Genomic DNA, 18592 nt, shown 5'->3' on the forward strand with positions numbered 1-18592 from the left:
GCACTATTTTTTTCACACTATAAAAATATTTCCTTGGCAAAGCTCCTCTAAACTCTGGTTTTGAGAAAAAGACCTGAAAACACTCCAAGAACATTTCCACCGGTTTTCCTGAAGTACAGCATGTAATATATTCCCTCCACCCCACCCTGCCTTTTCCCAAGCACATAACATTAGGTAAAGGGGAAGCTGAATAGCCTCAACAGTAGAGGTACCGGAGGAGATGTTGAAGGTGGGATCCTGCTGTCTGATTTCTGAGAGACTCTCGGAGTGGCATATGGTATATGCTATTCTAGGAGGAGAAAATAAGATAATGGCAAAAAATACCAAAGATGGTAGTATTCCTGCCAAAATGTACTCGTTGAAAATAAGAAATGATGTGTCAGCAGTCAGACTCTGGATTAAAGAATTGGTTCAATCAGTCATTCAATCAGTGGTTTTTTTGAGTGATTACTATGTGCAGAGCACTGAGAGAAGTATAATACAAACAGAATTAAGAGACACATTCCCTGCTCATCATGAAATTACTGCCTAGAGGGGGAGACAGACATTAATATGAATAAATAAGTAATTTGCAATATATAATTTAAGGGTATGTACACAAGTCCTGTGGGATTGGGAGTGGGGTGACTATCAAATGTCCATAGGTCACATGTACAAATGCATAGGTGACGCAGAGGGAGAATGAGCCAGAGAAAAGGGGGCTTAACTGGGAAAGGCCGCTTGGAGAATTTGTGACCTTAATAATGCTTTGAATGTGGAGAGACTGGTGGTCTGGTACATATGGAACAGGAGGGAGTTTCAGGCTAGTGGGAGGACATGGGAAAGGGGTTGGAGGCAAGATAGATGAGATAGGGGCACAGTGGTTGGTACTAGAGGAATGGAGTCTGGGGTCTGGGCTGTAGTAGGAGATTAGTGAAGTGAGGTAGGATGGAGCAAGCTGATTGAGTTTTTTAAAGGTGATGGTAAGGAGTTGGATGAAGTGAAATACAGGATTCGAGCAGCTCTGTAAACTGACCACTTAAATTAATCACTTTTTAGGGAAATCTTAGGTAGACAAGCTCATAGACTTCATTTGACGTAAGATACTAAGGCTCCTTGCCAAAATAAAAAAAAATTGTATAACAGTCACCACACTTAGCCTTTTCAATGGCAATCTGATGAAATGCAGCAATATTTGTCTCCATAAATGAGAAAAGCAAGAAAGCAATATTGGCTTCCAGCCAGCAATGAATCAAGGAATGTATCCAACATAGGGCTCCTCTAAGCAACTGTTGTACCTTGCCTGGGTGGTCCATGGCTCTGACTATGTAATGGCTTTCATTCATTCATTCATTCAATTGTATTTATTGAGTGCTTACTGTGTGCAGAGCACTGTACTAAGCACTTGGGAAGTACAAATCACCCAGGGAAAGCAGCGTGGCTCTGTAGAAAGAGCATGGTCTTTGGAGTCAGAGGTCATGGGTTCAAATCCCCGCTCCGCCACTTGTCAGGTGTGTGACTTTGGGCAAGTCACTTAACTTCTCTTGGCCTCAGTTACCTCATCTGTAAAATGGGGATTAAGACTGTGAGCCCTCCGATGGGACAACCTGATCACCTTGTAACCTCCCCAGTGCTTAGAACAGTGCTTTGCATGTAGTAAGTACTTAATAAATGGCATCATTATTATTATTATTATTACAAATCAGTAACATATAGAGACGGTCCCTACCCAACAATGGGCTCACAGTCTAGAAGGGTGAGACAGACAACGAAACAAAACACGTAGACAGGTGTCAGTACTATCAGAATAAATAGAATTATAGCTTTCATTACTAATGGTATTCTGTTCTTTTTTAAGTCAAGGCCTCTCTGTCCCTAGTAACAGCAGTGCACTGCACTAAACCTCAGGGGGAAGTACAACACAAGTACAAAACCTGTTCCCAGCCAACAAAGTTCTTACACCCTAATTTGGTTCCTTTGCTCTGATCCATGCCATATTCAAAGCCATCTCCATTCTAGTTCAGCCCAGGGACAGAGCTGAAATGGTGGAAGTCAATTAAAGATTAAAACCAAGGGCTAGTCTGACAAACAGTTCCTGAATTAGTCAATCCATTTTCTAGAGTGTATGTATATGTAACTCAATATGACACAACAATAACCTTATTCCTTCATGATTACAATTTACTACTCCAAAACACTAAACTATTTTAGATCTAGATGTATGTCTCCAATTGGATGGGAAATCTTCTATATCCCAGTACCTAGAAAATTCTGCTGAATGTTTCTAATCCTTTTCTAGTCTGCAGATCACATTTTTACTTAAAGCATTTTTCTCTCAGAAACAATATTTGCTGTAAAAGAATGTGCTCTCCACAAAGTTTAAACGGTCCATGAATGTTAAAACAGAGTAATATCTTTTGTCTTAATCTACAGAGGACCTTAATTCACCCAGTGGGCTTCAATTCATCAGTTGCCTTTAGGAAAAAGTAGTGGAAGAAAGTCAGTGGCAGAGAATTTTGCAGTACAGAACAGCTATCATTACATTATACTAGTTAACTATCCTGCTGAGCTCCATTTTCCTAGAACTCAGGGCTCCATGCAGTTGTGTTCCAATCCTGTAGTTCACTGGGAATTAGTAAATTCTAAACGTGCTCAGATTATTGTTCAAAACACACTGCTGAACGCATTACACTTATTCACTGTCGTTTTAAATCCTTTCCACTTTAGTAGAAATTGAGTTGTGTGTATATTGAGATGGAAGAATGACTGTGTTTTCCCTTGGGTGCAATCTTCACATCCATGTAAGTGATTTCGTTCTCCATAACCGATGGCCATTCAATTCAAGGTCAGCCCCTCTTTACCTCTCACCCACTCTCCTGCCTCCCTGGGGACCAGCGTAGTCCTGCCTTATCATTGCTCAGGCCTTGATCAGGCTGAAATGAGCTACAGGACATCCACTGGCTTCAAGTTTCCTTCGTAGTTCACCTTTCAGCCTCTCAGTTTCTGCTGTAAGAGAAGTGTTGGGAGACCCATTTCAGCACCATGCTAAGAGTGTTTGCTAAGAGAGTATTTGTGTCAATTCTGGTCAAGGCTAGAGGTAAACTTACACCTAAAGTTACATTCTTCAAGAGAGTTTCTCATCACTCTCAGAGGAGGGTTTTGTGGCTTATAAATAATGCAGTATGCATAGCCCCATCCACATAGTTTCCATCATTAGCAGTTTTCTTACCTGAATCTGTTCACCTAGAGAAAGAGCAGAGCAGGTTCAGAACCACCAACACTAGTTGTAGTAGTAATAGTAGAAGTAGTTGTTGTAGTAGTAGTAGTAGTAGTAGTAATGAGTATCATGGCAAGGTGGATAGAGCATGGGCCTGGGAGTCAGAAGGTCAAGGGTTCTAATCCTGGCTTTGTGACCTTGGGCAAGTCACTTCACTTCTCCATGCCCCAGTTTCCTCATCTGTAAATTGGGGACTGAGGTTGTGAGCCCCACATGGGACAGGGACTGTGTCCAACTTGATTTGCTTGTACCCAACCCAGTACTTAGTACAGTGCCTGGCACAAAGTAAGCACTTAACAAATACCATCCTTTGTAGTAGTAGTAATAGTAGTAGTAGCAGCAGCAACAAACAACATTTATTTTGCACCCATTTGTTGAGGTAAACAGTACTACATGCTTGGGAAATTCAGAATAAAGAAGTGACATATATTCCCCGTCCATGAGAAGCTTACACTTTATCTGGGTAGGGGAACATAAAAATATTTACAGCTAGAGTGGTCAAAATAATTAAGTACACATCTCTACATGAGTTCTGAGGAGAGCATAAATGCATTTTTAATGAGAAACAGTGTGGCTTAGTGGAAAGAGCACTGGCTTGGGAGTCAGAGGATGTGGGTTCAAATTCCCACTCCACCAATTGTCTGTTTTGTGACCTTGGGGAAGCCCCTTCTCTCTGCCGCAGTTCCCTCATCTGTCAAATGGGGATGAAGACTGTGAGCCCCACATAGGACAACCTGATTACCATGTATCTACCCCAGTGCTTTCATTCATTCAATTGTATTTATTGAGCGCTTACTGTGTGTAGAGCACTGTGCTTGGAAAGTACAATTTGGCAACAGATAGAGACAGTCCCTACCCAATAATGGACTCACAGTTTAGAAGGGGGAGACAGACAACAAAACAAAGCAAGTAGACAGGTGTCAATACCATTAAAATAGATAAATAGAATTATAGACATATACATATCATTAATAAAATAGAGTAATAAATATGTACAAATATACACAAATGCTGTAGGGAGGGGAAGGGGGTAGGGCAGAGGGAGGGAGTGGGGATGATGGGGAGGGGAGGAGGAGAAAGGGAAAGGGGGTTCGTAGTCTGGGAAGGTCTCCTGGAGGAGGTGAGCTTTCAGCAGGGCTTTGAAGGGAGGAAGAGAGCTAGTTTGGCGGATGTATGGAGGGAGGGCATTACAGGTAAGAAGTAGGACGTGGGCCGGGGTCGACGGCTGGACAGGTGAGCACTTAATAAATACCATCATTATTATCATTATAATTTTATTTATTAATATTTTAGCATTCGTACTAAGCGTCAGGGTAGGCAGATACAAGTTCATCTGGGCCCACATCTTGCTCACATTGAAAGTAGGAGGGAGAACAGATATTGAATCCCCATTTTACAGATGAGAGAACTGAGGCCCAGAGAAGTTGTGACTTTCCCCAAGTCACACAGCAGGCAAGTGATAGAGGTGTAATTAGAATTCAAGTCCTCTTGATGGCGGCGGCTGTTCCGGATGGCCACCAAGTCGCCGGGCGACTAAAGAATTAGTCAGACAGCATGTGGCTGCCGAAAGTTTTAATAAAGTTTTATTGGTAAGGCCGAAGACCGAATAGGGGGTAACACTCACGGCAGGCTCATTTCCTTAAGGGAAAAGGCCTCGAGTGCCCGATACAATGGGCTTATATACTGCTGTGGCTGATCACAGTGATTGGTAGATTTGAAAACAGTGGGGACTGGATTAGTGCAGATTTGGTACAGAGCTGGGTGGAGTCTATCTCCTTATTTGGTTTGGTTCCTGGACCCAGCCAGTGGGCTGCAGGGTCTAAGGCCCATACCAAATATGGCAACAGGACCGCACACATTCAAACAATATCTGCAACCTCTCCATAGTGTATGGGGGGCCCCCATCACTCTGACCCACAGGCCACTAGACCAGGCTGCTTTCCAGTTCTTAAGTTCCACAACTGGCTAAGGGTGGTTCAGGATGGTGGGGTATTAGGGAAGGCTTCATGGAGGAGGTAGAATTTTAGGAGAGTTTTGAATGTGGCAAACACTGTAGTCTGATGTGGGGAGGGAGGAAGAGAGTTCCAACGTGGGGACAGAGGCAGGAAAGTTGAAAGAGTGATACAGTTAGAAGGTTGGTTGATAGGAACAAAGGCAGATAATTGGGGACTAGTAGATAAAGAGAATATATAAGTAAGGTGGAAATAGATGGTGAAGAGCCTTGAAACCAACTGTGAGTTTTTGTTTGATGCAGAAAGACACAGGAAGCCAGTGGAGGGTTTTGTTTTGAGGAGAGGAATGATATGGACTGAGCAATGCTTCAGGAATCTATGCAGCAGCCAGGAATGTAGATAGCAGGAGCAGTCTGGAAAGGCCTCCTGAAGGAGGTGAGCTTTCAGTAGGGCTTTGAAGGAGGGAAGTGAGCTAATTTGGCAAATGTGAAGAGGGAGGGCACTCCAGGCCAGAGATTTGATGTGGGCCAGGAGTCCACGGCAGGACAGGCGAGAACAAGGCACAGTGAGAAGGTTCCTACCAGAGGAGTGGAGTGTGGGGGCTGGGATGGAGAAGGAGAGAAGGTGATTGAGAGCTTTAAAGCCAATACGAAGTTTTGTATTGATGTTTATTTGTATTGACGTCTTTCTCCCCGCCTCTAGACCTGAGCTCGTTGTGGGCAGGGATTATCACTCTTTATTCTTGTATTGTACTTTTCGACATGCTTAGTAAACACTTATTAAGCACAGAGTAAGCGCTTAATGTATACGACTGAATGAATGAATGAATGAATTAATTAATTAACTAATTAATTAATTAATGGACGAAGTTTAGAGGGTTCATTGCTGCCACCTAGTGACTGAACTGAAGCTTTACTTGGATAGCGTACTTGGCTCATGAATAATAATAATAATGAAATTTATTAAGCGCTTACGATGTGCAAAGCACTGTTCTAAGCGTTGGGGGAGGGGTTACAAGGTGATCAGAGAAGCGGCGTGGCTCAGTGGAAAGATCACGGGCTTTGGAGTCAGAGGTCATGGGTTCGAATCCCGGCTCTACCACATGTCTGCTGTGTGACCTTGGGCAAGTCACTTAACTTCTCTGAGCCTCAGTTACCTCATCTGTAAAATGGGGATTAAGACTGTGAGCCCCACGTGGGACAACCTGATCACTTTGTACCCCCCCCAGCGCTTAGAACAGTGCTTTGCACATAGTAAGGGCTTAACAAATGCCAACATTATTATTATTATTATTATCAGGTTGTCCCACGGGGGGCTCACAGTCTTAATCCCCATTTTACAGATGAGGTAACTGAGGTCCAGAGAAGTTAAGTGACTAGCACAACGTCACACACCTGACAATTGGCAGAGCTGGGATTTGAAACCATGACCTCTGACTCCAAAGCCCGTGCTCTTTCCACTGAGCCATGAACCTGCAAACCAGTTTCTGGGGTCAGAGAGGTGAGGCCAACCAACTTCACTGTGGGCAAATAAGTTCAAGCCTTGTTCAGAGGAGGCCCTGTCCAGAAGTTGGCAGAATCAGGAAAATAACTACCCAGAAATATTTACAGTGAGAAGCAGTGCAGCTTAGTGAAAAGAGCACAGACTTGGGAGTCAGAGGATGTGGGTTCTAATCCCAGCTCTGCCATTAATCTGCTGTGTGACCTTGGGCAAGCCACTTTACTTCTCTGTCCCTCAGTTCCCTCATCTGTACAATAGGGATTAAGACTGTGAGCCCCACGTGGGACAACTTGATTACCTTGTATCTACCCCAGTGCTTAGAACAGTGCTTGGCACATAGTGAGTGCTTAACAAATACTACAATAATAATAATAATAATAATAATTACTATTATTATTATTATTACAGTGAGGAAATCAGAGAGTCGCCTCAGGACTGAAAGGAACACTCTGGGAGGAAAAAGGGCCAGGGGAGAGTCCAGATGAAAATGCTGTCACAGCAAATGAACTGACCCCTTTGATTGGGGTAACACTTTGTTGATCCTAAAGATCAATGGGGAGACACTGGTGATTCTCTGACAGAGAATTACTTTTCCTTCCTTCAAAGTCTTATTCATTCATTCATTCAATAGTGTTTATTGAGTGCTTAATGTGTGCAGAGCACTGTACTAGAGTACTTGGAAAGTACAATACAGCAAATACAGAGAGACAATCCCTGCCCACAGTGGGCTCACGGTCTAGAGGGGGGGAGACATTAAAGCACATCTCCTCCAAGAGGCATTCCCTGACTAAGCCCCCCTTTCCTCTTCTCCTACTCCCTTCTGCATCACCCTGACTTGCTCCCTTTGCTTTTTTGCCCTCCCAGTCACATAGCACTTATGTACATATCTCTAATATATTTCTTTATACTAAAGCCAGTCTCCCTGACTCTTGACTGTAAACTCATTGTGGGCAGGGAATGTACCTGTTTATTGTTGTATGGTACTCTCCCAAGTGCTTAGAACAGTGCTCTTGATGGCGGCGGTTGTTCCGGATGGCCACCAAGTCGCCGGGCGACTAAAGAATTAGTCAGACAGCATGTGACTACCGAAAGTTTTAATAAGGTTTTATTGGTAAGGCCAAAGACCGAATAGGGGGTAACGCACCCAGCGGGCTCATTTCCTTAAGGGAAAAGGCCCCAAAGACCGAATAGGGGGTAACGCACCCGGCGGGCTCATTTCCTTAAGGGAAAAGGCCCCGAGTGCCCGGTACAGCGGGCTTATATACCGCTGTTGCTGATCACAGTGATTGGTAGATTTGAAAACAGTGGGGACTGGATTAGTGCAGATTTGGTACAGAGCTGGGCGGAGTCTACTTCCTTATTTGGTTTGGTTCCTTGACCCAGGCAGTGGGCTGCAGGGTCTTAGGCCCATACCAGATATGGCAACAGAACCGCGTACATTCAAACAATATCTGCAACCTTTCCATGGTGCATGAGGGGGCCCCCATCATTCCCCCCTCAAAGACATACGACTCTTATTCCTAAGGGGTTGCTGAGGGTCAATGGTCCATCTTCTGGAGCGGCTTCATGCTGACAGTGGGCGATGAACTCATAACTGGATGTGTTCAAGGTCATATGGGTGTACCGCAAACCAGCCGTGAGCTTGACAGCAAGATGGAGGTGGTGTCATGGTCGGGGTGATTTCTCGTAGAGCCTGTAAGATGGGGGCAGCGTCCCCCTCAGGTTCCTCAGTTGACTTCCATCCCATGGGTTGGTGTTCTTCCCTGCGGAGCTGGAGGTCGCCGATTGAGTCACAGGTGTATTGTGAAGGAGTGTCCTCCTGGGGAGAATCAGAAAAATCTGGGACAAGAGGTGTCCTCGGTTTTGGTGCAGGCTGCCTGTCGAGCAGCTGAGTCTGCAAAACGATTTCCCATGATTATTTCTGTATTCCCCTTTTGGTGTCCCCGACAGTGAATTACAGCCACTACCCAGGGTTCCCAAACTGCTGCAAGTAGCTGGAGGATTTCCTCTGCATGTTTGATAGGGGTGCCTCAGGCGGTAAGGAGACCTCACTCTTTATAAATAGTCCCACGAGCATTTAAGACATGGAAGCCATATTTGGAGTCAGTAAATATGTTGAAGCATCCCCTTTTCCGATTCCATAGCTCGAGATAGGGTTACTACTTCTGCTTTCTGCTCTCCTCTACCACTATGGCAGTGGCTGCTACCGCATGGAGACATGCTGGCCAACCAGCAGCAACACTATCCAACTGCTTGGAAAAATACGCTACTGCCTGAAAGTCTGACCCCAAAGATTGACCTAGAACCGCAGCACAGGGGTGTCGCTGCTCGTCTACATATAAGGCAAAAGGTTTGGCTAGGTCAGGCCAAACAGTTCCTGCTGATATAAACATAGTAGGGGGCAGTTTGGAGACAAGATTTTGAGATGCCGTCGATCCCCACTACCCTTACTCCAGATGGATGGGTAGCACCGCAAAAACTGGGAAGGACAGAATAGGTGGCCCCCGTATGGATAACAAAATTTATAATCTTACCGGACACTTCTACGCTCACCCTGGGTTTGGCCATGGAGATGGTTCCTGCGGGGGCCCGGCCATTCCCTGGGCCCCATCAGTCCCAGCTCTCAGACGCGCCAACAGCCGGGAACTGGCCAGCCTCAGGGTCAGTGCTCGCCTTCAGCAGTAGGTAGTTCTGCTTCCAGTGCCTGTGTCCCCGGCAGAAGGGGCATGGTCCAAGTGGCTGGCGGCCGCGACCAGGCCTCCGCGCCTGGGGGCACTTCCGAGCCCAATTGCCAGACTGGTGGCACACAAAACAGGGCTTCCCAGACCCTGGGCCATGGGCAAGCACTGTGGCCGCATTAGGCAACCTTCCAGGGTGGACCGACCCTTCGTCAGGGCCACCACAAGTAACTGGGCCTGCTCTCTGCCCTTCACTTTGGCCCTGCGGTCCTTCTCATCCCAGGCTGCCTGGTCACGGTTGTTAAAAACTCTAAAGGCAGCCTCTAACAACTGATCCGTGGGGGTTTGTGGCCCCAACTGCTCCTTCTGTAATTTTCGGTGGAAATCTTCAGCCAATTATTAAAATACAGATTTAGAATGACACTTCCCTCTACCGAGTTGGGATCAAGCTGGGTGTACATTCGAATCGCCTCCACTATCCTGAGTCTAAACATGGCTTGGTTCTCAGTAGAGTCCTGGGTCACAGCTCAGACCCGATCACAGTTAACTTGCTTCCTAATTCCTTTCTCCATGCCTGCCAGTAGGCATGTAATCATATGATCCTGAAACTGTCTATCAGTACTCTCCCCCTGATAACTCCACTCTGGTTTGGAGCGCGGGACAGCTATAAAGCAACAGGTTAGGATCTTCCCATGACAGACTGTACTGCAGGGTCAGACTCCGGAATTCTTCCCAAAAGTGCGTGGGGGCCACAGAATATTTTCCCAATTTCCGTTTTGCCATTTCCAATTCGCTCAAAGAGAAGGGAGCCTGTACCCGCACTATCTTTCCCCTCTCCCCTGCAACTTCCCTCAAGGAGAGTATCTTTTCCCCTCCTTCTGGAGGGGCATAGTGTGTGCCTCCCCGGGTGCTGGAAGGGCTTAGGGCCCACGGGGTGGACTGGTATGGAGGAGGACATAACAAAGGGTTGGGCCTTGTATTGGTGGTGTTTCCCATTCCCTCAGGGGGCAGAGGGGGTCCAAAGGTGCCTGAGATTCCCAGCCAGAGGGAGGGGGAAAGCCATCCTCCCGGGTTCCCCTGCAGAGGAGAGGATCATCCAGTATATATGAGGAATCGGACCTTAGGGCTGGACCCCCTGGGGGGCCCCAGGAAAAACACAAGTGGCAGTTTTTTTCCTTCAGGGCTTTGGGACAAAGCCATAAAAGCTTGGATATATGGGATTACTAACCATTTCTCTAACCGCCTGCAATATAAGTCCAGCTGGAAAAAAAAAAAAAATCAGTTACTGGCATTTTAAATCGGCCAAACCAAATTTGTCCTTATTAAAACGTTCCTCTTTTTAGGTGATTGAAAAGAAAAGACTTCCCGTAATGGGTGGAAAACGTTCCTTTTTTGAGGTTCTGTGTCTGTTTCAGGTTAAGACCGACCCGGTCGGCCTTTCTTCCCCGCTACTGAGCCTGGGGACTAGAGGGTGCCCCTGCAAGATCAGACAAGAACAATCCGGTTCTGTGTCTGTCTCGGGCTATGTCCGAGCGCCGCGTGGTGTCCCACTGGCTCTGGAGTACCCGGACCATCTCCTGACGAGAGGTCCTTTCCCAGACTGACCCGGTCAGCCTTCCTTCCCCCCTAGTGTACCCAGGAACTAGAGGGTGCCTCCGCGAGAGCAGAGAAGAACAATCCCGATTCTGTGTCTGTCTCGGGTTATGCCCGTGCACCAAGTGGCGTCCCACTAGTGCTGAAATGCCCGAACTGTCTCCTGATGAGAGGTCCTTTCCCAGACCGACCAGGTCAGCCTTCCTTTCCCCCTAGTGTACCCGGGAACTAGAGGGTGCCTCCGCGAGCAGACAAGAGCAATTCCAACCCTGTGCCTTCTCAGGTTATGCCTGAGCGCCGCGTGGCATTCCACTTTCCCAAGCTGTGGTCCCTCCAACTCAAGGCGTCCCCTGATGAGAGGTCCCTTCCCCGGACCACCTCCTGACGAGAGGTCCTTTTCCCGGACCGCCTCCTGACGAGAGGTCCTTTTCCCGGATCGACCTGGTCGGTCCTTCCTTCCCCCCAATGTACCCGGGAACTAGAGGGTGCCTCCACGAGAACAGACAAGAACAATTCAAAAAAAAAGGAACTCACCACTCCGATGGCTTCATGCTGTGCTGTGGTCAGCCAGGACGGCGGCAGTCACATCTACTGGATCTTCCCGTACGGGCCACCAAAATGATGGCGGCGGTTGTTCCGGATGGCCATCAGGTCGCCGGGCAACTAAAGAATTAGTCAGACAGCATGCGACTGCCGAAAGTTTTAATAAGGTTTTATTGGTAAGGCCGAAGACCGAATAGGGGGTAATGCACCCGGCGGGCTCATTTCCTTAAGGGAAAAGCCCCCAAAGACCGAATGGGGGTAACGCACCCGGTGGGCTCATTTCCTTATGAGAAAAGCCCCCAAAGACCGAATAGGGGGTAACGCACCCGGCGGGCTCATTTCCTTAAGGGAAAAGGCCCCGAGTGCCCGATACAGCGGGCTTATATACCACTGTTGTTGATCACAGTGATTGGTAGATTTGAAAACAGTGGGGACTGGATTAGTGCAGATTTGGTACAGAGCTGGGCGGAGTCTACCTCCTTATTTGGTTTGGTTCCTTGACCCAGGCAGTGGGCTGCAAGGTCTAAGGCCCATACCAGATATGGCAACAGAACCGCGTACATTCAAACAATATCTGCAACCTTTCCATGGTGCGTGAGGGGGCTCCCATCACTCTGAGCACAATAAGTGCTCAATAAATACAACTGAATGAATGAATGGATACATAGACCTGCATCATCTACTGGACAGTTGCTGAATATGAGGTGCTGAACTGGCACCATCTCTGCACCCATAATTCTGATCCAAAGACACTCGAACAGTTGCCACTGATGCTGAGATCTTGAGCCTTCTTGCTCCTTCTCCCCTGTGGCATGGTCCTGCCCCTGTGAGCTGCCCATGCTGCCGAGACCAATGGCGAGACCAGGACCTGGGGCAGGGGCACAAGGTTTCCTCCTAATTTCCTCCACCATCTGCTGTCTACCACTCAACTCTTCCACTGCCCAGCTTTCCCCTCCCTTTCAGGCACAGGCTGCCCCAGACAGAAGGATGGGACTCACTCTTGGACAATCGACTCATGTTGGATTTGTACTTTGGGATGGGGGAGCAAGAAGAGAGCCCAGGGTGGGCAGTGAGTGAAGGGGAATGGGAGGAGTGACAGGGGGCAGAGCCAGGGACATGGGGGAGCAGGAGAGGGAAGTGGTAGAAGGAATTGGCTACCTCACTTTGCTGCCCCTGCTGCATTTGTGATCTGATTACAAGCTAATCAGGCCAGACAAAGTCCATGTCTCACATGGGGCTCACGGTCTTAATCTCCATTTTATAGATGAGATCAATGAGACACAGAAAATTCATTCATTCGTTTATTTAATCATATTTACTGAGTTATGCACTGTATGCACTGTGTATTAAGCGCTTGGGAGAATACAATATAACAATACAACAAACAACAAGTCCCACAACAAGCTTACAGTCTAGAGGGGGACCCAGACAATTATATAAATAAATAAATACATTGCAGATATGTACATAAGCGCTGTGGGACTAGAATGGAGGATGAATAAAAGGAGCAGGTCAGAGCGATACAGAAGGGAATGGGAGAAGAGAAAAGGAGAACTTAGCCAGGGAATGCCTCTTGGAGGAGATGTGCCTTCAGTAAGGCTTTGAAGGTGGGGATAGTAATTGTTTGTAGGCTATGAGGATGGACGGTATTCCAGGCCAGAGGCAGGATGTGGCCTAGAGGTCGGCAATGAAATAGATGAGATTTTTGAGGTATATAAAAGTTAAATGGCTTGCCTAAGGTCACATAAGACACAAGTGGTGGAGCTAGTATTAGAATTCAGGTCCTCTGGCTCCCAGGCCTGTTTATTTATTAAGTATTTACTGTATGCAGAGCACTATACTAAGCACTGGGAAAGAATACGTGGGTGGCAATTAGACATGGTTATCATCATCAATGGTATTTACTGAGTGCTCACTGTGCAGAGCACAGTACTAAGGACCTGGGAGAGTATAATACAACACAGGTGATAGATGTGTTCCCTGCTTACACAGTGATCTAGAGGGGGAGGCAGACAATATAAATAGTTTATAATATATAATCTGCATCCCTATCCCGTGGGGTTCTCACGATCTAAGCGTATAAGTAGGAAGAAGGGACTGTAGAAAGACACATCAGGAATGATGAAACATTAGAACATAACAAGAAAAATACACAAAATAAAAACAAAACCATTGGGTGCTGAGTCTAGTGGAGAAGAATTTCAGGTGTCTTTGGGGCTCAGAGTTGAGTGCACACCCATAGCCACTACAGCCACTATAGCAGCCATCAGTTTTGTGGAGGCTTCTTGCTGCAGGTGTTATTCTCTTTTCCATTAGTGTGGTGGAAGGCATGAGCTGCCTGCAGAGCAGTGACTACAGTCACAACCACAACAGTGAATTAATGGACCCCGGAGCCCTGACTGCAGGTTCTCCCAGCCACATCTGTGCCTGGGTGGAACCCCTGTCCTGGGGATGTAGGCATCTCCCCCTTAGCCTTGACAGAGGGTAAAGGATGCACGTAGCTGCTCACTCAGTGTAAAGTACAAACAGAAAGATGATAATTTTTTCACTTTTTGTTTCTCTGCCAGTTATGGAACAGTGCTGTGGTTTTTTTGGTTGTTGTAATGGTATTTGTAAAGTGCTTACTAAGTGTCCAAGGCACTGAACTAATCACTGGGGTAGATGCAAAGTAATCAGGTTTGACACATTCTTATATCCCACATGGGACTTAGAGTCCTAATCCTCATTTTACTGACAAGGCAACTGAGGTAAAGAGAAGTTAAGTGACTTGGCCAAGGTCACACCACAGGTTAGTGGCAGGGGTGGGATTAGAACCCAGGTCCTCTGACTCCCAGGCCTGGGCTCTTTCCACTTGACCATGCTGCTGTATTGACCAGATGAATGCCGTAGCTGCAGAAAGTGGGATTGTTGGCACGAAGACTGAGCCAGCAGGAGTGTGTGTGGGGGAAATTGAGGGAAGGGAACAAAAGGAGGCTGAGGGCAGTGGGGGAAATGGAATGGAGCAAGTGGGACAACTGAGCTGTATGCATCACAAAAGAACTCAGAAAGAGGTCTTGAGTGTCCCCTACAGACAAATCTTCTCCCTCCCTGGGTCAGTGGACTTGGAGAAAGCTTTGGGGAGCAGGGGTGGGGAGGGGCCAGGCCAGCTGTGCTGCCGCACTGCCCATTCTGGGGTTATTTCTGGAGCAGCAGCAGCAGCATTTGAGCTGTGATAAGGTCAGGCACTGGGATCCTGGGCAGCCACTGGCCCAAGGACCCTTAACCTGGCATCCTTCCTGGGGCCCCATGAAAAAGGGAAGTGAGGGTGAATTTACCTTGAGGTTGAGACCCACTCCTGGGACAACCCCTGTTCTGTTTTGCCCTTGTCCGGAGGACCTGGGTTTTAATCCTGGCTCCGCCACTTGTCTGCTGTGTGACCTTGCACAAATCATCACCTCACTTCTCCCTGCCTCGGTTACCCCATCTGTAAAATGGGGATTGAGATTGTTAACCCCATATGGGACAGGGACTGTGCCGACCCAATTTGCATCCGCCCCAGCGCTTGGTACAGTGCCTGGCACATAGTAAGATCTGCCAAGATCTGCCCTTTCCTCTCCATCCGAACTGCTACCTTGCTGGTTCAATCTCTCGTCCTATCCCAACTAAATTACTGCATCAGCCTCCTCTCTGATCTCCCATCAACCTGTCTTTCCCCACTGCAGTCTATACTTCACTCTCCTGCCTGGATTATCTTTGTACAGAAACACTCTGGGCATGTCACGCTCCTTCTCAAAAATCTCCAGTGGTTGCCTGTCAACCTACAAATCAAGCAAAAACTCCTCTCTCTTGACTTCAAAGCTCCATCACCTGGCCCTCTACTACCTCATCTCCCTTCTCTTCTGCACCCTCCTGTGCCCAGCCTGCACCCTCCGCTCCTCTGCCACCACTAACCTCCTCACTTTGCCTCGTTCTCGCCTGTCCCGCCATCGACCCCAGCCCCACGTCCTTCCCCTGGCCTGGAATGCCCTCCCTCCGCACATCTGCCAAACTAGCTCTCTTCCTTCCTTCAAAGCTCTACTGAGAGCTCACCTCCTCCAAAAGGCCTTCCCAGACTGAGCCCCCGTTTTCCTCTCCTACTCCTCTCCCCATTGCCCCCCCGCCCTACCTACTTCCCCTTCCCTCAGCACTGGTATACATTTGTATGTATTTATTACTCTACTTATTTTACTTGTACATATTTACTACTGTATTTATTTTATCAATGATGTGCATATAGCTATAATTCCACTTATTCTGATGGCTTTGACACCTGTCTTCATGTTTTGTTTTGTTGTCTGTCTTCCCCTTCTAGACTGTGAGCCCGTTGTTGGGTAGGGACCGTCTAGTCTCTATATGTTGCCGACATGTACTTCCCAAGTGCTTAGTACAGTGCTCTGCACACAATAAGCGCTAAATAAATAATGAATGAATGTCCCCCTCCCTGTTGTCTTCCATCACTCTAGGGACTCTGTGATTCCTCCACCCCTCACCTCAGGGTACATGCACAACCACCTCTTGAGTAATGGGGAGACATTAGGACTGCAACCCCAGGCTGGACTGCAACCCCAAGCTGTGCTCCACAACCCATGGCCACATAACTCAGACTCTTACCCAGGCTGTGCTCAGAAAGTATCTTGGTGAATCTGGGGGTGGGGCTGTGCTGCATCTGGTGGTCAGGTGAGTCTGGGGAGAGGAAGGAGTCATTCTAATATAGTCAGGCTACAGGACATGGACTTAGAAGTGGATTGAAAGACCAACCTCCCCAGTGAGAACTGGCCAATTGATCTTGATATAATTGGCCACTTTATGACTCATGGCTAATCCTCCATGTACCTCCTTGGTGCCGTCCTCAAATCTTAGTTACTATTCAATTCACACATTCTCTCTACCGCCAAGTCATAATGTTTCTTCCTGTACAGCATTTTCTAGCTCTACCCCTCCCTCTCCACCAAAAACTGCTGCCATCCTGGTAACAATGCTGCCCTTGCCACGGCTAGTCCAACGCATCAACTTTCTCGCCAGTTTCCCAGCCTCCAGCCTCTCCTGCTCCTATCTACATTACTGTCTGCTTCATAGATTGTCTTCCTGAAGCATTGCTCAGCGAACATCTCTCCTCTCCTCAAAACCCTCCACTGGCTTCCTGTGTCTTTCTGCATCAAACAAAAACTCACAATTGGTTTCAAGGCTCTTCACCATCTATTTCCACCTTACTTATTTATTCTCTTCATCTACTAATCCCAAATTCTCTCTCTTTGTTCCTATCAACCAACCTTCTAACTGTACTACTCTTTCGACTTTCCTGCCTCTGTTCTCTCGGGTATGCTATCCCCACGTTGGAACTCTCTCCCTCCCTCCCCACATCAGACAGACTACAGTGCTTGCCACATTCAAAACTCTCCTAAAGTTCTACCTCCTCCAAGAAACCTTCCCTAATACCACACCATCCTGAACCACCCTTAGCAAATTGTGGAACTTAAGCACTGGAAAGCAGCCTGGTCTAGTGGCCTGGGGGTCAGAGGGCTTGAATTCTAATCCCACCTCTATCACTTGCCTGCTATGTGACTGGGGACAAGGCACTTAACTTCTCTGGGCCTCAGTTCTCTCCTCTATAAAATGGGGATTTTCCCTCCTACTTTCAATGTGAGCACCATGTCGGACCTGATGAACTTGTATCTACTTACCCCAATGCTTAATACAAATGCTAAAATATTAATAACAATAATAAAAATGATGATGGTATTTGTTAAGTGCTTACTGTGTGCCTACCACTGTTCTAAGCACTGGGGTAGATACAAGTTATTCAGGTTGTTCATGTGGGGCTCACAGTCTTCATCTCTAATTGACAGATGAGGGAACTGAGGCACAGAGAAGTTAAGGGACTTCCCCAAGGTCACACAGCAGACAAGTGGTGGAGCTGCGATTTAAACCCACAACCTCTGACTCCCAAGCCAGTGCTCTTTCCACTAAGCCACACTGCTTCTCACTAAGAACATATTTATGCTCTCCTCAGAACTCATGTAGAGATGGGCACTTAATTATTTTGACCACTCTAGCTGTAAATGCTTTTATGTTCACCTACCCAGATAAAGTGTAAGCTTCTCGTGGACAAGGAATATGTCACTTCTTTGTTCTGAATTTCCCAACCATCTAGTACTGTTTACCTCACCAAATGGGTGCAGAATAAATGCTGTTTGTTGTTGTGGTACTACTACTACTACTACTACTACTACTACTACTACTACTACTACTACTACTACTACTACTACTACTACTACTACTTCTTCTTCTAATAAGGATGGTATTTGTTAAGCACTTACTATATGCCAGTCACTCTACTAAGTGCTGGGTTGGATACAACCAAATCAAGATGGAAACAGTCCCTGTCCCACGTGAGGCTCACAGTCTCAATTCCCAATTTACAGATGAGGTAACTGAGGCACGGAGAAGTGAAGTGACTTGCCCAAGGTCAGAAAGTCAGGATTAGAACCCTTGACCTTCTGGCTCCCAGGTCCGTGCTCTATCCACTATGCCATGCTACTCATTATTACTACTACTACAACTACAACTACTATTACTACTCCTACTATTACTACTACTACTACTACTACTACTACTAGTAGTAGTAGTAGTAGTAGTGTTAGTGGTTCTAAACCTGCTCTGCTCTTTCTCTAGTTGAACAGATTCAGGTAAGAGAACTGCTAATTATGGAAAGCACCAGGAGGAGGCTATGCAAACATTGCATTATTTCTAAGCCAGAAAACCCTCCTCTTAGAGTGATAAGAAACTGTCCTGCAGAGTGTAACTGTAGGTGTAAGTTTACCTCTGGCCTTGACCTGAATTGACACAAATATTCTCTTAGCAAACACTCCAGGGCATCGTGCTGAAATGGGTCCCCCAACACTTCTCTCACAGCAGAGACTCTTCTCAGAAAGGCTGAAAGGTGAACTACACAGGAAACTTGAAGTCAGCGGATGTCCTGTAGTTCATTTCAGCCTGATCAAGGCTTGAGCAGTGAGAAGGCAGGACTAAGCTGGTCCCCAGAGAGGCGGGAG

The sequence above is a fragment of the Tachyglossus aculeatus genome, chromosome 17 (genome assembly GCF_015852505.1).
Source record: "Tachyglossus aculeatus isolate mTacAcu1 chromosome 17, mTacAcu1.pri, whole genome shotgun sequence".
Lineage (NCBI taxonomy): Eukaryota > Metazoa > Chordata > Mammalia > Monotremata > Tachyglossidae > Tachyglossus > Tachyglossus aculeatus.